The following is a 21919-nucleotide window of genomic DNA, read 5'->3' as shown; positions in this document are numbered from 1 at the left end:
CTGAGCCTGGCCACAGTCACAGACCTTTTCCCACCAGTCCCATGTACTCACTACTGACTTATAGTAAGTGACAGCACAGAGTTCTTTCTGTCTTATCTATTATATATGCAAATATTAGTGGTCTGTACTTTTAGTAGTTTTATAAATCACAAAATAGTTTCAAACATATAAAACATGTTAAAGAATAATTTTAACATATCACCTACTTACTCAGCTACAGAGGCAAAATACTATAAATTCAATTAATAATTCACTTGTAATTATTTGTCATTTTGGAAAAAGAGATTAATAGTTACTCTACTCTTACTCTCTTAAGCATATCTTTACTGGGCCTATGTAACTGGCTCCTGGAGTAATTGGTGCTACAGTTCACAAGGGAGTTTTAGGCAACCTCTGACATGTGATTTTACCACCTATAAAATCTCTGCCATTCTTGTTTTTAGCAAAAGAAAAACTCCCCCATATTTCAACAGCAACAGTTATGGGAAAAGAAGTTAGAAAATGACTAGAGGTTTTCTTTCTTGCAGAATCTTCATTCTCTTAGAGACAAAGGCTATCTTCCTTTACTTGTCGGCACAGTTGCATCTCATTTTAACATCAACCCATTTTTTCAAGGCATTTTCACAAACAACATACCATTAATTCCGCGAGGCCGATGCAGCAGCTATGCTTGTACCCATTTTATAAACATGAAAGAACAAAGTGGTCACCAGCAAATGATGGTGTGGAGCAGAGCTGGAGGCCTTTGGTACCCAACTTCTTAGTGGCATGGCCTTGGACACTTTGCCTAACCTTTCTGAAGAACAAAAAAAGATGATAATGTCTAACTTGTAAAGTAGTTTTAAAAATGAGATTAGATGACATACATAAATTACTTTGCACAGAACCTGGTATACAGTAAGTACTAGTGAGTATTAGCTGCTGCCACCCTTGTGTTAATTATGCAAGGACAAACAGCTCTGCTCAGGGAGCCAAGACCAAAACTAGGTATTCTTCCATTCCTGACAACATTGCTTTTCCCCTCCAACAGTCCATGGCATTCCTGTCTCTACAATGTATGCTACCATTACCATACATTGTCTCCCTATTTTTCAGCTAAACACTATAGTGATCTTTTTAGTATCTTGAGAATCAAAAGCAATAGCAATTGTAGCAATTGCTAACACATAAAAGGAAAGCCAGAATATGTCTTGTACCCCTCTCCTCCAAATTAAACCTTAGCCATATTTTTACACCAAAATATCAACTTACATGAAACTCACGGGGCACGGCAGCATGGTAAACTAAATCAAAACCCAGACTACAAATCACCCAGGTTCTTCAAAAGATAAAATTACAAGTGAGGGAGGAGGACAGGAACTTAAGTGTTCTTAACTCTCACAAAAACCAGGAGATAGTGCAACCTCATGTTCATCTTCCCCAGGAAACAAATACACTAGTGACATAACAAGAACATTTAGGAATATTTAGACTTTAGAAAATGTCTTTGTAAATCAACAAACTGACATTTAAAAAAAAGATTAACAGCATGTAACCGTCATACTGCCTATGCTATGACCTAATATAAAATTCTTTTTTCCAGAGAGTATTTACAAAGATTTACAAATTGTTTTTTATTTATTTATTTATTTTATTAAATATTTATTTATTATGTATACAATATTCTGTCTGTATGCCTGAAGGCCAGAAGAGGGCGCCAGATATCATTACAGATGGTTGTGAGCCACCATGTGGTTGCTGGGAATTGAACTCAGGACCTTTGGAAGAGCAGGCAGTGCTCCTAACCTCTGAGCCATCTCTCCAGCCCCCTGTTTTTTATTTTTTTGTTTTGTTTGTTGGATTGGTCCGTTGGTTTTTGTTTTTGAAGACAGGGATTCCTCTGCATAGCCCTGGCTGTCCTGGAACTTGCTTTGTAGTCCAGACTGTCCTCCAACTGCCAGCCTCTGCCTCCAAGTGCTGGGATTAAAGGCCACCACTGCCTGGCGATTTACAAATTTTTAAAATGAGTCTCACCCCCAAATGTGTAAGAGATGGCTGGTGTAAAGATCAAAGGATAAAACAATAAAATACAAGAGAAGTCACAAAGGAACATGTACATAACTGAAGCTTAAAAACTTCACCCTTTCTACAGGATTAACTATAACAGGAACTGATCTAGAACCAGCCTATCTATTCACTGTGATGGAAGATGGAAATTTCCTACTTATCAAGAAGTAGTCATCTTAAGGAGAAAATAATGAAAATTAATGTGACATCTCAATATGGGCATGAATTATAATAAAAATCAGTCATTTCCATACTATCCCCCAGATATCTGAGACAGCTCCCAGGTGCATTACAATTTGTGATGGTTTCAATATGAAGTGTGTGCAACAGACTGGTGTTGGAAATGACTTGTCTTCAGCTGGTAGTACTGCTTTGCGAGGCTGCGGAAACTCTGTGGGTGGATATAGATGGAGGGAGCAGGTCACTGGGGTATGACTTTGAAAGTCACACTAGGTCCCTAGTCTTTTTCCTCTCTCTGTTGACTGTCTGCCATGAGATGAGTAACTCTCCTCTGCCACATATACCCACTGCCACAATAGCCAAACAACCATGGATGGAACCTATGGGATCCTAAGTCAAAATAAATCTTTATCAAAATGCTTCTGTCAGGTATTTGGTCACATCTACACAAAGGTATCTAATAAATAAAAAGAAATTAAATTGGGAAAAGAGAAAGAAAATGAAGGAAGAATATTAAGACTGAATCAACAGTAAATTTACCATATAAACCATATATGTCCCAAATTCCCAGACGATTGTAAGGGAAAGACCACTCATTAATCCCTGGGCTCCCTTCTAGAGAGAAACACCATCCATTTCAAGAATTGTAATGACTATGTAATATACACAAGCTGATCAAAGGAAAGACAGCTTTTCCTGGCACCAAGATCAGGGGCAATTTTCTACAAGGGTTCTAATATTAACGATGCTGAAAAGCAATAGAGGGGAAAGAAATAACAATAGCTCATCTTCATTGGATACCCTCCCCCAAGTCAGGCATGTGTTAAGCCTTTTCCTATGGAAACTCAGGAAATGCTCTCATCTTGGTGGAAGCAGTTACAATTCCCATTACCATCAATAGATGAAAAGCTAAAGCACCAACAGGTGAAGCTACCTGTAACCAGGAAGCAGCAGAGCCAGAAGTCATGTTCAGGAACTCCAGCTCCAGAGACCACGGCCTAACTCTTCATTCATCCCACTAATAAGGCAAGGACATGAGCATCTGCCTTCAGCTAGAAGTACTGTTTGTCTATCAAATATTAGCTCATTTGTGTTGAGTGTCAGTCCTCCAGATCAGCTGTTTATAGTTCCTGTAGTAGCAGTAGTAACAACACTAACAAGGGCACTGTGATAAAGGAGATAATGCCTCCACAAGAACTCCACAGTAAGAAGAGTAGTGAATTTCACAATGCTGTTTGTTTTAATGACTCTCAATGAATGTTGATTGCATTATACTAAAGAAAGGTCTGTAAGAGCAATTTTACCCCTCTAAAACAATGTAGCCAACACGAATAGTTCTCAGATATTCTGATTTGATCCAGGCAAAAACTGATTGGCTTTAAAGCTATGTATTGAGTATGTTTTCAGTAATTCTCCAGGAAACGATAATTCTGATTACTAGTTGTATTTTTAAAAAAGTAAGTAACAGCACTGAAAGCAGATGTACACTTGCTGAGTGAAGCTAACTGATAACATGAGCGTGTGTGTGTGTGTGTGTGTGTGTGTGTGTGTGTTTCATAGTCAATCAAGTTTGGAATAATATTTCCTTATAAAAATTAAGAAATCAATAACATATCAAAGCAGGCAGACAATCTACCTTTCAAATCTGCTAGCCAAGAAAGTAAATGGCAGCAGCTCACCTCTGAAAACAATTCTGAGTAGTTACCAATTAACTAGCAATCAGTTCATTCACAACATTCAACAACACAAAGTGTTACTAGGAATTGAACACAGGACCTTGTACATACTAGAAAATGTTCTACCACTAGGCTACATCCTTAACCCTTGGTTTATGTTTAAGACAGATTCTCATTAGTTATGTAGATTGGCCTTGAACTCACTGTATAGCTCAGGCTAGCCTCCACCTGGCAATTCCCCTGCTTTAGCCTCCTAAATTCTGAGACTACCAGGCTTGGCTGGAATGGTCATAAAATTTTGACATTGAAAATTTTCAAAGAGTTTCAAAAATTGAGCACAACTGTAAAATTAACTCAGTTAAAGCACCTATGGGGTATTTAACTGACTTCTGCAGATACCTAGTTATTAAACATGTTAACTAAATATACAGAGATGTATGTAAAAATAAATAAGAGCTTTGAACAGATTTCATTTACCTCTAAAAGAACTAATTAGCAGTATTCCAAAGCCATTCCTCGTTGGTGTAAGCATAATTACAACGTTAGTATATTAAGGCCATGAAAGAAACAATTAATTTTAAAAAGGGGCAAGCATGTCAAGAGGACAGTGAACAAATATGAATAGTAGAACTTTAGTGGGGAAACCCAAAATACAATAAATATTTGCTAAGATTATCAGCTTTCCCAATAGTCAAGGCACCACAAACTACAAGTTACCATTTTCAACCAGCAGATATGTACAAATAGAGATGGCTGATAACACGCAGAGCTAACAAAGGTGAGGAAAGCAGCTGCTATTACATTTGGGAGTGGGAATGTAAATTAATGTAGCCTTTGGGGGTACAATTTGAATGAACATCAGCATATATATATATATATATATATATATATATATATATATATATCCAATAGCCCCATGGGAATGTTCTCATACATATGAAACAAATACAAGTTTACTGAAATGTATTTTGCAACAGAAACACTGTTTATCTTGGGAAGGCAACATGGTTCAGCTGGTAAAGAAGATTGATGCCAAGCCTGAGGACCTGAGATTCCAGGTGGAGACGGACGAGGAGAGAACTGACTCCAATAAGTTGTCCTCTGACTTCCAAGAGCATGCCAGCACACATATGTGCCCAACACATATAACAAATGCATACAAATTAAATAAACATTTCTAAAAAGCAGGTATTCAAAACAAAACTTTATCTTATTGTTCATCAAAAGGGTGTTGGTTAAATAATAACATAATATACATTCAATTGTAAAGTTAGGTAGTCATTGAAAAGATAAAATGACTTCTCCATATTCTAGCATACAAAAATACTTATGGGTGTAAAAAAAAGGGGGGGGTGTAAAAAAAGGCCAATAACTTATAAGGTATTTTTTGTGTGTCTGACTGAATGTGTATGGGTTTGTGAATATGTGAGCAACATATGTAACAACAGGAATCTAGAGCAGCCAAGAGTCTTTTGATTCCAAAAGCCAGACACCCAATTCACACTAGCACATGCAAATTAAGCAACCAAATAGCTCATTTAACTGAAAATAATGGGTAAGTCTTATTTAAGGTTCTACAGGATCCAAAGGCTCCAAAGATTCTCTATGCTATGCACACAAAAGTATATAAAAAGGTGAGTGTGTATGAAGGAATCTCTGGTTCAGTCAGTCTGTGTGCTGGCCTCTCGTAGTGTACAGATCTGAAATGTTCAACGTTAGGCAGAGCCTAGTTGGAAGGACCCTTCCTTTTTTTCTGCTTTCTGGGTGCCATTCCATGTCCAGCTGTGCTCTGTTATATGACCCCTGAGGCCATGACCCTCTGACTCATAGCAGCCTAGAAAGAACAGACGAAAGGCTAAGGTCTAACACCACAAGTCAAACTAAACATTTCCTCCTTTGAGATGATATTCTCCTTTATTTTGTCAAAGTGATGGAAAACTAACAGCCTCATTCTTTCACACAGCAGAAGTGTAACCCTCATGGTACTCGTCTTCATTCAGTTCAGCAACTCCAATGAGATAAGCCTGGCTCCCTCATTCTAAGTGATTTTGAATCACAGGCAATTACACTAAAACTGTTTTATTCATATAGCCATCCATTCTGCACCAATCAATATGTCCAAGGGAATGGGGTATTATAAAAGATCATGTTACCACCTAAAATAAAAAAATAGAGAACAGGTACTAAGAGAATATATTAACATATGTTATGTAATTTTACTACAATTTCACTTCCTAATTCTATGTACTTTCACTTATTTGAACTTACTATTTGAATGCAGTTAAGTATTTTATATATCTATATCTATATTTATATATACATGGCTTACTTTTTTTGCTCAAAAGGGAAGAAAGTATTATAATGTGGTAAAAATAAAGCCCAAGTTCCAAAAAGTGAAGGACTGATAACTTTAGAAATACAACTAATGGAAAAATATATTTATAGTTCGTTCACCTATAAATAAAGATCTACATGTCCATGATGATTTAAATGAGGATGGCCCTCCTAGGCTCATGCTTGAATGCTTGGTCCCCAGTTGGTGGAACTGTTTGATAAGGATTAGGAGGTGTGGCCTTGTTGGAGGAAGTGTATCACCGAGGATGGGTTTTGAGGTTTCAAAAGCCCATGCCATTATAATTAGCTTTCTCTCTAATGTGGGATTTCCCTCTATATGCTGTGATTACCATTAATGAATAAAGAAACTGCCTTGGCCTCTTGATAGGGCAGAACTTTGGAGGAAGAAGGGCAGAGTCAGGGAGAAGCCCTGTAGCCCCAAATGGAGTTAGACGGATGGAACTTTATCTGGTAAGCCACAGCCACATGGCAATACACAGATTAATAGAGATGGGTTAAATTAAGATATAAGAGTTAGCCAATAAGAAGCTAGAGCTAATGGGCCAAGCAGTGATTTGAATAATATAGTTTCTGTGTGTTTATTTCGGGGCTGAGCAGCCAGGAACCAACAAACGGCCTCCTATAACATCTCTCTCCCTCCAACTTTCAGAAAAGATGTAAGCTCTTAGCTACTGCTCCAGTGACCACCAGCCTGCCACCATACTCCCTCCATAATGGTCACGGACTAACCTTCTGGAACTGTGATCCCCCAAAAATGTCTTTCTTTTATAAGTTGTCTTGGTCATGGTGTCTCTTCCCGGCACTAGAACAAACAGCAACTGATGTGGTGATCTAGTTCTGCATATGTGGGCTAAATTAGTAACTCCCCAAGATTCCTTATCAAAGCAATCATTAGAAAGGCAAATAAAAAAGAAATACAGACTTAAATTAATTATCAGTATTGATAAAAGGTAAGTAAGGACCTCCAGAAATACTACAGAAAACTTCTCAGACATCAAAAAGTCTCCACTGGTATCTCTTGTTTTTCTCATCCTCTAATCTTACCAAGTTCTCTAAGTAGGAAAGTTTTGAAGCTTATACAAAAGAAAATATTCACTTTCTGCAAGTTTCAAATATTCAGTCTACAACAACAAACTAAAGCTTGTTATTTTATATAATACTATAATAGAGACATTAGTAAATTTGTTCTTTAATTGATCTAAAGATTATATTTAGCAACTACAAACCCCTATTACAAAGAAATCTAACAATAAAAAGTTGTGCTTAGAAACTGTCAAAAGAGCTCAGAGGATAACAGCACTGGTTTCTCTCCCAGAGCACTCAGATGGTTTTCCCAGCACCCACATTATGGCTCCCAACCATCTATAATTCCAGTTTCATGGTATCCAATGCCCTTTTCTAGCCTCTGCAGGCACCAAGGCAATCACAAGGTGTCCATACACACAAGACATGCAAAACACTCATACACCTAAAATTAAAATAAATAAATAAATAAATAAATCTTTTGTTTAAAGTTCTATTTACCCACATATAAAGGGCTTACTCTTGTTCAATAACTCCCAAGCAGGGCCTCCCCATTTTGATATTCAACTCAAAAAAAAAATTAGTTCTTTAGCAGGCAGTTGCGGTGCACATCTTTAATCCTACTTGGCAGGCAGAGGCAGGCAGATCTCTGGGAGTTTGAGGCTAGCCTGGTCTACAGAGCTAGTTCCAAGACAGCTATGGCTGTTACACAAAGAAACTCTGTCTCAAAAAAAATCAAAAAAAAAGGAAAAGAAAAGAGAAAGAAAGAGAGAGGGAGAGAAAGAAAGAGAGAGAGAGAGAGAGAGAGAGAGAGAGAAAATTAGTTCTTCTATGGTGAGGCAAAGCCATGTTCTGTTCATTTATGGGTTTTGTCATTATTTCCTAGCCCCTTATACAGGGCTCTATGACTACTTTGAGAGGTAACATGTCACTTTGGGAAAAGCCACAATAACCAAAGAAGTTATTTCATGTTTCAGAAAATATATCAAACCTCCATTATATGCTTAACTACCTAACCCCCTTCTCATGTACCATGGAACTATGTTTAAAGCATCATTCCAGATCCTATATATTCTAACATTAAGTCCACTTCCTCCAGGATGTCTACCCAAACCATGTTGGGCTCCAAACACCATCAGTGACAGCTTTATAAACATACCTATGAAAGCACTAAAGTACAAAATAGTATGAAAATCATCTCTCCCCTGTGCAATTTACAAGTGGGTTAGAAGAAAAGGATACAACTTAAAACAGAAACAACCCAATAATCATTTTCAAAGAAGTTCTTAAAATGTATGTTGAAATATATACTTCCATGAGACACTTTTGCACTGTTTTATATTATTTTTCATTTCTGTAAAATTTAAAACAAAAGAGACTGCCTTTAAAAGATCATAATCTTTTTGTCCTTAAATATTTACTTATCTGCATCTATGTGTACCATGAATGTGTCTGGTGCCCGTGGTGGCTAGAAGAAGGCATCAGAGCCACTGGAACTGGAGTCCCATATGGTTGTAAGTCACCATATGAGTGCTGGAAATTGAACCCAGGTCATCTGGAAGAGAAACCAGCACTTCACTTTTTTTTTTCCAGCACTTCACTTTTAACCACTGGGTCATGCCATGCCTGATGATAATCTTCTTGATGGACATGAACTTGGAGAATAACTTTATGGTTCCTCATAGCACCAACGGGTGTTCAATGAGAAGATACCTTCTCAAGTGAAGAATGAGGTTTAAAACCAAACTAAAAAGCAGTAATGATCAAGATCTTAGAGCCTTTTACTCCCATATCTCTCAGGGCAAAGGCAGAAAGGAACATGAGTTTGTTTGTTCAGTCTATGACAGAGGAGCTCTATACTAAGAATATTAACTTACCAGGCTATCCCAGATTTCTTTTTCTTAGCTTTTCAAGTTTTGAACAGCACTTCTAGCTATTGAACCCAAGGCCTAACACATGCTTAAGCAAGTCCTCTGCCAGTAAGCTATATCCCTAGCCACTGCCACCTTTTATAAAATATTGAAATGAGGTTTTGCTTAGTTGCCCAGGCTAGCCTCAAACTTAAAATCCTCCCATCTCAGTCTTCTAAGCAGCAGCATGTGTTAACTACCACACACAGCTCTTCCAGACAGTTCAGCATCACCCTTTCTAGTCAATGGCTACAGCATAAACATGTTCTCCAAATAATATTCAATTTTCAATTTACTAAATATACTGAGACCAATAAAAAGAATTCCTAGAATATATTATCTATGAGTATTCCAGAAATACACACACACTTTAAATATATTTGTAAGTAGAACTACGAGTTAATCAATGTCATTTGCTAAAAATTTTGAGTCTAAGAATTACAGGGGACAAAATATAAAACATGAACCTTTTTACTCATATCATAATATGGGTAACAGACATATAAGTGACAAAAATTCATACAGTTCAAACAGTATATGTGTGTTTGCATATATAATATCAAAAGAGTGAGAAACATAAGAAGAGTTCACAGAAGGAATATGTTACCTTTATGTTTTAAATTAACAGGAACTGAGAAATCTGGGCGAAGTTCTAAAGAATAGGTGTAATTCCAGGAGCACACATTAGAATGAGGGAAAATAGTACAAAAAAAAGAGCATATTGAGGGGACAATAAGCCAACAATTTCATTTCATACATTCGATTGTGGAGACTAATTGATAATAAAGCCAGAGAAGAGAGTGGTGCCACATGCTGGCAAGCTTCAAACGCTAGGCTGTGCAACAATGAGGACCATGGAAGGCTTTTAGCAAAGCTAACAAAAGTAAAAATTAGCACGATGGGGCTAGGGAGATGGGTCAGCAGGTAAAAGCACAAGCATCCATGCCAAAATCCTCAGCACCCATGTAAACACCAGGTTGGCATGGAGGCCTGTGAAAGAAAGCTAGGTTGGCCAAGTACTCTGAGAAGCCCTGTCTCAATTTATAAGGAAATGGAGGTTGATCAAGAAGAATACCAGACATCAACTTCAGGCTTCTGGCCTCTGCATGTACACTCACACACATGCACAGATGCATGTGTTCACATACACATACACTCACATACAGGAACACTATGCACATGCCCCCAAAATATAAGGATGTGATTTTACAATAGAATTAAGCAAAAACTAAAGGAGGAGCTGCAAGATGGCTCATCAAGTAAAAGTACTTGTTGCCGAGCCTGATGACCTGAGTTCCATTCCTGGAGAAAACCAACTCCTAGATGTAGTCCTCTGACCACATGTTGGTGTAGGAGGTCCTTCTGTCTATGTGTTGCTTCCATTGGTTAATGAAGAACTACTTTGAGCCTATGGCAGGGAAGAACAGAACTGGGGTGGGGGGGGGTGCTAGGCTCTATGCTGGGATGAAGAAGGGCAGAGTGAGAGATGCCATGGATCTGCCGGAGACAGACGCTGAGAATTTTACCCAGTAAGCCACTGCCATGTGGCGATACACAGATTAATAGAAATGGGTTAATAAATATAAGAGTTAGCCAATAAGAAACCAGAGCTAATGTGTCAAGCAGTGATTTAATTAATATAGTTTCTGTGTGATTATTTTGGGGTTAAGCTAGCCGGGCAGCCGGAATGAACAAGCGGGCCCTCCTCTTACAACATGTAAGCACAGGCACAATGTGTAACATATGCCATATGTACGCATATGGCATACAAAACACACAAATAACTTTTTATTTAAGATTTAGTTTATTTTATGTGTATGAGTGTTTTACCTGCATGTAAGTGTACTGTGTGCATGTTCGGTACTTAGTGGAGGCCAGGAAAAGGCACTGATTTTCCAGGAAAACAAGAGCTATAGACATCTGTGAGCAACCATGAAGGTGCTGGGAATCAAACCTGAGTCCTTTGTAAGAGCAACCAGTGCTTTTACTGCTGAGCCATCTCTCTGGACCTAAATAAACATTCTGAAAACAAAGAAATAATCAAAGAAGGAATTCACTATGGATTACAGCACCACTTTAATACTACTTTAGTAATTAAGCATGAATTAAAATTAGAGTGGGAAAGAAGGAACTAGATAAGCCCACAGAACTCAGAGAGTTTTTAGTGTGTCAAATCAGAGTCTAACATTGCTGAGATTCAGGTGCTAATGGGTATTTAAGGAAGCAATTATGGATCCCAACTCATACACACACACACACACACACACACACACACACACACACACCCTTATAGCCTCATCCATACTTTTGTAAAATTGAGGGAAGGCCTGAGGGAGAAATCATATATAAAATAAACCAAATAATGTAGAGCCAGGCAGCTGTGCAACAAACAGAACTCAAACACCTGTAAAGGCCAAAGGCATTTGCAATCACATCTATTGCAAAATGGAAAAACTGCAAAACCAGTCACACTGCGGGCTTGAATAATGACATCAGATATATCCATTAAACTTGGCAAGAGGGTAAAACTGAATGAATGGTGTTATTGAGGTCCCTGTCCTCAACATTAGAGGAGATGATGGATCCTTTCCGGAATTTGGTGAAATCTGTAGACCCTCTCCCGGAGAAATTATAAGCTCACAAGATTCTACTTATAAAGTGTTTAAAGACTAACATCAATCTAAAAGTATTAACCCATGAACTCCAAGTTAAGAACCTTTGCTATGTAGTAACTATTTTTATCATATATGCCATGACTTTAAATTTTTGATAGTAAATCACAAGTCTATTTATGATACATATATACTACATAGCAAACTGATAAATTATGTGCTTTATAAAACATATACAAAATATAAATGTAAGAATCTTCAATTATAACAATCTACCAATTTTTAAACAATTACTTTACTCATTGAGTCATAAAAGCTATGTACCATTTCTAATAAATGCTATTATCAATTCCACTACTTTCTGGCAGTACAACAATTAAACATGCTTTTGTGTGTGTTTAGTCTTGCTTTCGTACTTTCTTTAATACTACAGCATGAGACTCTAGCCCTAAATTCAGTACATTTTTATAATAAATAACTATTTTGCTGTGGTTAGCACAGCTGAAAAACATACTTTGCAAAGATGAATAAAAACCCAAAGAAGAACTCCATTACTGGCTTCACTGAATAAAACATGATATTCAATTGCAATTCCACTCACCATTTATGCAAAGGCTTTTTGCTGAAAATCAGCTACTGCATTTCCATATTTCCTGATGGCAATCAGTTGTTCTTACAAGCTAATCAGATGAAATTACCTTTTTATATTTTCAGCAGATGGGCTCAAAACCACTAAAACGTCTCTTTTACAAGATTTTATACAGGTTAGAAAACTTCGTTCATGAATTCAAGGGTTCGTGTAAAAAGTTCTTCAAATTAACACTCATCATTACCAGCAGTTAACTCCAATAGGCTAAAAATGCTTCCAAACACCATCTTCAATATCCTCTCTCCACAGCACTGAACTCTATTTCCTTCCAAAAGGAGCAGATTCAGTGTGCTTATCTGATCGACTGCATACCACATACAACCATGTATCACGGGAAATGTGATACAAAATAAGCAAATTGTATTTGTCTTTTTGTGGACAAAGTCATTATTAAGTTAGACAATTCTTAAATCTTTTGCTTTAAGGTAACCAGTCAATCTCTATGAACTACAGAGCTACATGGTGATTCTCTACTGCAATTCAAAGTGGTGTCAGGAGTCTATCTACCACATAAAATAATAAATCTAAGATTCTCTTTACACAAGCTCCCTAAACTGCACAAAATCACAAAAGACTAAAAGTGAAAGAACTTGCTCACAGATCTCTAATGCTCCTCCCATCTCCCAAACAATCTGCTGCAGATCTGATTTCAGAGACACTGTGCCTTACAACTGATTACACCTGGACAACTGCCTTTAAAGGTACTCCAACTACATTGAAATCATACCTTAAAAAAATACCAATTTGGCAAAAGACACAAAGCACAGCACATTCTGTGAGCACATCTGTCTTCAATACCATTCTCTCAACGTACACCTGGCTAAGGGCATCAACTGATCAACTGAGTACACAGAGCTGTAACAAGGTCCAAGCCTCTTATTTCAAACTACATGTATTTGTGTGTGTGTGTGTGTGTGTGTGTGTGTGTGTGTGTTTGTCCATGTCACAGTATCAAGTGGAGGTCAGAAGATAATTTGAGAGAGTTGGTTCTCTTCTTCTACCGTGTGGGTCCCAGGGACTGAACTCAGGTTATCAGGTTTGACAGCAAGCATATCTACTTACTGAATCATCTCAACCACCCAAGATGGCCTCTGAGTGCACCAAGGTTCTAAAACTTAATGATATATCCTAACCCTTAAATCCTTTTGGGAACATAGTAGAGTATAAATCATGAAATATTGAGAGTTGGGAGTTTCCCACTTGTATGACCAATATCACTTATACAGTCAGGTGTCTTTATATAAGGAGAGGTCATTTTTGAATTTAAAAAAACACTACTGCACAAGTTTAAAAGTGTCAAATGAAGCCAGGGTGTTACGTAGCACAAACCTTTAGTCCTAGCACTCAGGAGGCAGAGACATCAGAATCTCTTGAGTTCAAGCCAGCTTGGTCTACAAAGTTAAGTTCCAGGCCAGTCAGGACTACACAGTAAGACTCTGTCTCAAAACACTAAAATAAAAAAGATAGATAGATAGATAGATAGATAGATAGGAAAAAAGAAAAGAGAAGACCAGTAAACTAAGGGCTAGAGATCAGATCATTGGTTAAGAACACTGAGTTGTCTTCCAGAGGAACCCTAGTTCAATTCCCAGCACCCACATGGCAGGTAAAAACTATCGGTAACTCCATTTCCAACCCCCTTCTAGCCTTTGAGTGCCCCAGGAATGCGTGTTTTGGGTGGCTGCACACAGACATACATGCAGGCAAAATGCCCACACACACAAAAAATAAAATAATATTTTTTAAAATGTGAAATGATAATGCACAACCTGGAAGAATAGCTACTGCTTTAAAAAAGATAAATAATTTAAGGTAGTATGAAGATTTTATTCTAACTCCTAGTCAAAAACCACATGATCCATTTTTAATATACATAAAAATTAGTGAATAAGTTCCCAACGTGATAAGCCTTAAATATGGAATCATTTCAAAAATTATGAAAATATAAAATTTGGGGAATAAAAACGTGCCAAGAAAAGATCCACATAAATTCAGAAAATTGACATTTCTCATTCTCACCCAGATCTTACTTACTACATACTGTTCCCACTATCTCCTCCCATTGTAAGCCATTCAGCATCACAAGACTTGATGTCTACTTCCTGCTCCCACACAGGTTGACACAGTTCCCTTCATCACATCCTATTAAACCCAAGCTCTCCTGCCCTTGCTTCTCTTTCATTCAATCTTTCTGAATACAATGCTCTCCTCATCCCATCCTCACAGAAATCAGGTCCGGGTTTCAGTGCTCATTCACCATCAAGTCTACCATTAAATCTGCCTTGAACTGCTCTTAAACAAGGTAATTGCTCTCTCCTCCTGGACCCCCCAGTCTACTTCCCAGCAAGCTTCTCACAGCACTCATCACATTTAATTACTATTACAGGTATTTGCGTTGTCTTATCACTTCTCTTAGGTCATAATCGCCTTAAGAATAGAATCTGTATCTTATCGTTTCACTTCCTTATCTTTTAACAGCACAGCACCTTGAACAATGTACTCGTGTAACTATAGCTTCAGTGGATAACCAAGTAGCTACTCAGAATCAATTACAGACTTCCTGAACCATCTAAGGTAGAAAAGGAGTATAACTGGAAATTTGTAGAACAAATAACTTTTCCCTGATTTCCTCCAATCAAACTTGCCAAAGTAAAGTCAATATTATACATTACAAAAACCAAGGACATTTTATCCTTCAACTATCTGATCAAATAGTGTGATATATTTAAATATATATACACAAACAATGAAATCTATGATTGATAATAGAAACATATAAATATTTCAACCATATAGGCAAACCAAAATTTTAAGATACAGTATATTAGCTGGGCGGTGGTGGCGCACGCCTTTAATCCCAGCACTCGGGAGGCAGAGGAAGGCAGATCTCTGGGAGTTCGAGGCCAGCCTGGTCTACAAGAGCTAGTTCCGGGACAGGCACCAAAGCTACAGAGAAACCCTGTCTCGAAAAAAAAAAAAAAAAGATACAGTATATTAACATGGTCAGAGTGACCATTCAAAACACACTGCAAACACAAATAATGATCAATTTATTTCAAATGAAAGAAAATACCTTAAGCTTTATTTAAACACTATCAAAACTTAAGAGGAGGCAGAATTTTATTGCTAAGATTCCAAAATCAGCCATTCAAAGATAAGCTTCCCTGGACAGAAGCACAAAAGAATCAACATTACTAAAGTACAAAGGTGAGACCAAAAGCACAAGAATCTTAAAGCGACACTTTCATTAAGTGCCTGCTGTCTGCAGGGTTACCAGAAAGAAAGAAAGCTGCAGGAGTCTCTACAGCATCTATATGGAACCCAAGGAAAATCCATTAAGAGGGATACAGAGTGTGGCAAGTACTTTTGGGTAGATGCCAGTTTAAAGGTATGAATACGACTTCTAGTTGGCTGTCCTAGGTTCAAATGCCATTCTTAGCACCCACAAGCTATGTGATCTTACACCAGCCACTCAACTTCCCTGAACCTTATTTCCTCGTTTATGAAATGTAGTTTGTAGAGCTAGCATAATACCTGGCTTAGAGACAATACTCAATAAATATTTGCTGATTCTGAATGAGCAATACAATAAAAGCAAGTATTCCTCTCCAAATATTTTTTTTTTAAATCTTTGAGAGGAAATGGTGTTAATTACTTCCTGGTTAAAATTAATTTGACTCTCAATATTTGTGAGAGACTGAATCCAGAAACCTGTGGAGATACCAAAATCGATGTTCAAGTGCCATCTATAAACGGCACAATGCTTCCATGTATCCTCTACTCTTAACCCTATTCTCTTTAAAGCACTACTAGATTACTTATAGAACCCTATACAATATCAAGGCTTTTAAATTTGATCCTACTGTATTATTTAGGGAATAATGGCAAGAAAAATCTGCACATAGTCAATACAGAAACAATTCTTTTTATTTTCCCTCTTTACCCCCACCATTAATGGGGAGTGGACATAGGTCCCATGTAAGCTAGACAAGCACTCTGCCACTAAGCCCTTTTGAATATTCTCTATAAATGGCTGGCTGGTACAAGAATAACAGTGAGTAAACTATATTTCTTCCTTCCTTACCTCATAGATTACTTCAAAGTTTACTAGAATTCTAAAATTCTAAATCTCAGTAGCCAAAAGCTGGTGCCTGGACTTAGTCATCTCCTCTATAATATTAAGGAGGTTATTCTAAATAACCCTTAAGTATCTTCTACTCTGAGTGCTGTGGTTCATTCAATCTCAAGGATTTACCAGAGCAATTAAGAGGAAATGAAGGAGGTGGAGAGAGTCAGAGAAAGAAAGGATGGAGTGTATAAAACAGTCACTGAGGCCAAGGGAGTGGAAATCAACTGCAGAATATACCGGCTTTGGCACTGTTTCTGAAGATCATGAGAACATAAAAGAAAAGGAAAGGGGCTGGAGAGATGGCTCAGAGGTTAAGAGCATTGCCTGCTCTTCCAAAGGTCCTGAGTTCAATTCCCAGCAACCACATGGTGGCTCACAACCATCTGTAACAGGGTCTGGTGCCCTCTTCTGGCTTGCAGGCATACACACACAGACAGAATATTGTATACATAATTAATAAATAAATAAATATTTTTAAAAAAAGGAAAGACAATTTAAGTAAAGAAAACATGAAACACAGAAGCTCAGAAGCAAGATGCCTCTGGATGACTATGTTTAAAATCAGGTCTTTCTATAACCTTGAGCCAGACTCTGGAAGAGTCTAACACTGTCTTCACTCATGCAGCATGTACACAGTTATAAAGCATTTCTGCATGCTGTCTACAGCAAATTTTCTGGAATGGGAAGTAAGAGACTCCATTTAAATGTCTTAGGGTTTGATAAATTTGTAGAATCTTCACTAAAAACATCAAATGACATTTAGAAAGGGTTTTTTTCTTTCAGTAGCTATGTGTAGAATAAATTAGAGAAGCAAATGCATGCAGGCAAACAGCTCTAAATCTGCAGATTAGAACTGTAGCACAAAAGAAAAAGTGAAATCTGGCCAACAGTTCACTCGGACCCTCACAGTGATTTCTATTACTCCACATCCAAACGACCAGGGACCAAATTATTCAACAAGAAAAAAAGGAGAATAGTCAAAAAAAAAAGTATGAAGAAAAGAATCAGACACGGTGATGGTTAGGAGTGGAATGTCCATTTGCCAGCTAGTGTTAATGCTTTACTACCTGCCAGATCATTGCTGAACAATGCTACGGAGCTTAATTTTTAAAAGCACAATGATATAAGTACATTTTTCCATTTTAAATATGAAAACCTAGGGTTTAATTTAACTAGATACCTAAGGGTACATGAACTAGGAATCTGGAAGAGCCATGAGCCAACCCCGCCTCTGACTAGAGTCAAAGTTCGACTTCTAAAACAATCTTTAAAATTGTCTCAAAGTTACAAACCAATGGGTGAAAAGCTACACACACACGCGCGGATTAAAAATAAAGCAGCAGGGCTTTTGGCGAGAAATTTTGGTGGTAAAGGTGCTTGCTGAAAAGGCTGATGACCTGGGTTCAATCTCCGAGACTCACATGGTAGGACAGAACTGACTCCCAAAAAGTTGTCCTCTGACTTAAAACACGTTTGCCACAGCATGAATGTGACCACACACACACACGAAAATAAATAAATACTTTTGAAGGTATCACTGTGGGAACATTGGATAATCTGCCGTTAATAGGATTCTGACTCTGCTGGTGGGATTACACCTCTATTCTTGCACCTGTTCCTAGCAGCAGGCCTCAAGGCCACTCAATAATATCAATACTCCCTCTTCCTCACAGAAATATGGTATGTGGGGGCAACAGGGCAGATTATAATTAAGGTGGGCATAACTAGACTGATTAATTTCAAGTCTTCTTCCCAAACACTTTACAGAATGACGCGTCTATTTTGGTATAAGCCATTTATCATTAAATATGACGAGTACACTAAGAAAGCCTGTCACTTCAAAGACTCTCGGAAGTACTGTTCTGTGAGCTGAGCACACTGATACACCTCTATAATACCAATACTACAAGGCTGAGGCAGGAGGATTCAAAGTTTGAAACCAGTCTCGGCAACTCAGCACAAATGCCTCAGTCAAGATGAGAAAGAATTGGGGGCTCAGCTGAGTGGAAGATGGTTTGCCTAGCATTGAGAAAATCCTGGGTTCACCACTTCTTATCACAAAATAAATAAAAAAGTAAAATAAAAACACTCTGCCATGGGTGGGTTCAGGGAGGAAACGGAGATGCCACCTCCTTTACTCGCACTAGCAGAACAGATTTACACACTGACATCAGCGTTTAATAATGGCTTCCTATATTACGCTATATGTCCAGTGATAGTTAAGATAATTATTTCTATGCTCTGTAGTAACTCAAATACCACACACCCACAAACCATTTCCAAAACTATACTAGATTATGGGGGGAAAAAAGTTGTATATCCTTAAATTAAGTAAGTAATAATAGTACCCAGCTGGCACGAGGCCGGTTTATGACCCAACACCATATAATAAGGAATAGGCACACAGTCTAACTAAAAATGCCTCAACATCACTTCCAAGAGTAAGAAAAAATCAGAGATCACAAGACCTATCCTCCATGGTCAGTGAGAAAAGGGTGACTGATTGGTTAACGTGACAAAAGCAATAAAGAACTTCATTCCTATGGTCTAGTCTATACGAATGAGGAGCATTATAAAAGTAGAGACAATTCTGTATAGTTCTGTAACCCAGACCTGGTTCAGGGCTCTGTTGTCCGACTCCTGAAACTCGAGTATTTTATCCGATCGCATGCCCATCTCAGCAGCTAGTATTTGCAGGGAATGTAGAAAAGCACCCACCACAAGGACTGTGGACCTCTGCCAAAAAAGTGATAGCTGGCCCCTGAGAATGACTGTGTTATCAATGCCAAGACAATAACAAGCATCCTAGGGATCTCCCCTACCCATCACTTAGAGATTCTACTGAGTCTTATGTGCGCAGGCTGACCTTCCACACTCGTCCTGAAACCTAAGATGGCCACAGCTTAAGCTCTGGAAAACACGCAACACAACATCCAACAACTGGACTCCTTAAAAATTCTGGAGCAAACGGAAACAAGAACAGAGGCAGGGTTGCCCCAAGAAAAGGCGTGTGAAACTGATGACAATTGAACAAGGAGAGCTAAATGTCCTTGGGAAACTATTGGAACTGCAAGCCGGAATACAATCTGGCTGGAGAAAGGATTTTTCCAGGGATGTCCGACATCATCTCTCTCCCACTCCGCCTTTCAGCACCTCTCCAGCACCCTCAGCACTCACTCAACATTTAGTCCTGGTGAAAATGGCTCTCGGGATTAGCAGGATCAGGAGGACGTGCAGAGAACATTCCATCCTGGGAACAGCATAGTTAAGTTATTTAGACTTGTTTACCATCCTTCCCTATAGAGTTAGAAGCATGAAATTTTGCCAGCATTTTCACAGTATACACCAGTCAGCACCATAGCAACCTAATCCTCTGCCCACCAAAAGATCAACACATCTGCAGTAAACGAGAAATTTAGCAAAAATACAGAGTGGCCCTGGACTCCTGAAGCAGTCAACCAAATGTCTTCATCTTTACATAGCACCTACTTCGTGGTGCCCTCACAGCTTCCTGGCACAAGCAAGTTCTTGGGATTATACAAACTGCTGCTTCTGTTTCCAGCCCAGATTTCTAGAAATGAAATCCTGGAATTGAGGGAGAAATGAAAACAAATGTTGGCAGAAAGGAGAAAAAATGCATTGTCTATATAACCCCAGTTTAAGTGAACAATCATCATTAATTCCGTAGAGTTTTTCTTTTTTTCTTTCAGTAAAACCGCTTACCCAAAATTGTAGCTCTAAAAACATTCCCTTGGCTTAAACCACACATAAAAAAGCAATTTTATAGAAATAGTCCTATAAATTTTCTCAGAAATAAGGAAGAGATTTACTGTAAATTATGTAAAAATTCAGGCTTAGCATCAATAAACCAAAGTTCAGTGTGGATTAAATATGTATAATAGATTAACGTAAAATGTCTGCAAAAATCAAACCAAATACCAATGCTTACAAGTTACGGGCCGCTCTCTCTTCTCTCCAAACTCCTGAAGTCTGAATAAGAAATGGAGAGAAAACCTTGCCAACCTCAGGTCACAGAAGCAACTCGGACCTTTCTGCAAAGCACGGGAGGAGAAGTAGAAGCGCTTCCACTTTACCTACTTTACGACAAATTAACTCGGGAATGCCCATTTATGAAACTGAATCAAATCCCACGGCTACCTTTAACCCAAAACTATTTCTAGCTCGAGAGCCAAAGACCCAGGCAAATACGCAAATCCTTTCTTTTCACCTTATTCCCAAAGTGAAGAAATCCGACCCCTTCCTACTACATCACAGCTTCTGTGAAGCTGGAGGAGAGGCCCCTTTGGCCAACTTTTTTTTTCTCCAAGACTAACCTCCAACCAATTCCAGAAGAGGAAGCAAATCTCAAACAAATTTAACCCTTGAATTCCACTCCTAGGAATCTACAAAATAACCTAGGCTTCACTGCAGCCCTGTCTTGCAGACACTTAAAACGATTTCTTCATGGTTGAAGTGGAAGCATCACGCCTCACAAATCATCACCAGAGATTCCTTTTGTCAGTCACAGAGTGCTGGGGCTGCGATTCACCCACGAACTCCTGACCGGCCAACATCATCCTTCACAGGAAAAACTTAATGTTTCAAAAGACAAAGGGGGGGGGGGGAGTCACCTTTTCCACAAGGACACCTGCCTTGCCTCTAGAGTGGCTCTATAAGGAACGACGACAGCCGAGCCAGAGAGGTTAACAGATAACTCCCCAGCTTAAAGTTTTCCTCCCTATCAAACTCTTTGGCCACAGCACCTCGGCTAGTCACACACACATGGGTGTATTGTCAATCCCTCTGCCTCCCTCTATCATTGTCAGACTAGAGGGTGTCTGGCCCATAGGAGTGACTGATTTTAAAAAATGCATATACAAATAAAATAAAATCGAGTCACCGCAGAGGAGTGGTAAGGACTGGGGACCCCAGTGTCCAGTTTCTCTGAGTCTCTTCCAAGCGACTATGGAGAGCTCAAGTTCCATCACTGACCACTAACCAGATCTACACGCAATCGTTTGGCTAACGTGTGTTCGTTCCCCTTCTAGGTCCTTTCGGCAGAACCCTGCATGGGGACCAAATCCCAGCCTCAAGAAGAAAATTTCCTTTATCCGCCCATTCCTACCTCGGAAGCCCTAGTTCCAGGGGGAGAAAGGCAAGTGCAGCCGCGCTAGGCAAAGGGGCCGTCGAAAGCTGCACGCGCAGAAAGGCATGCCTAGGTCGCCCCCATTTCTCTGTCCCGGGGCGAACAAGACTCAGAGAGGCTGACGGGCTGGCCAAGGTCACCGTGCTTGCTGGTCGGGGCCGAGGGGCGCCCGCGCCTACTTCCGGCTCCCCCT

At 38.8% G+C, this 21919-nt stretch overlaps 1 protein-coding gene across 7 annotated transcripts in view; it reads right to left on the bottom strand.

The window, feature by feature from the left end:
- The window catches only part of LOC121439593 (nuclear receptor coactivator 1), a 260024-nt gene that overhangs the window by 198083 nt on the left and 40022 nt on the right, over positions 1 to 21919 (bottom strand). The window contains exon 1 of one of the 7 annotated variants that reach the window (XM_041640130.1): positions 637 to 656. The exons of the other annotated variants lie outside the window; for them this stretch is intronic. The gene's annotated coding sequence lies outside the window, so the exon portion shown is untranslated. Of the gene's footprint in view, positions 1 to 636; positions 657 to 21919 lie in introns of those variants that run through there. 7 annotated transcript variants of the gene reach the window in all.

Source organism: Microtus oregoni, unplaced genomic scaffold, assembly GCF_018167655.1.
Source record: "Microtus oregoni isolate MIOR12 unplaced genomic scaffold, Mior012 000062F_ref0000492, whole genome shotgun sequence".
Classification (NCBI taxonomy): domain Eukaryota; kingdom Metazoa; phylum Chordata; class Mammalia; order Rodentia; family Cricetidae; genus Microtus; species Microtus oregoni.
The sequence above is the reverse complement of the archived record's forward strand: the minus strand, read 5'-3'. Positions and strand labels throughout refer to the sequence as shown.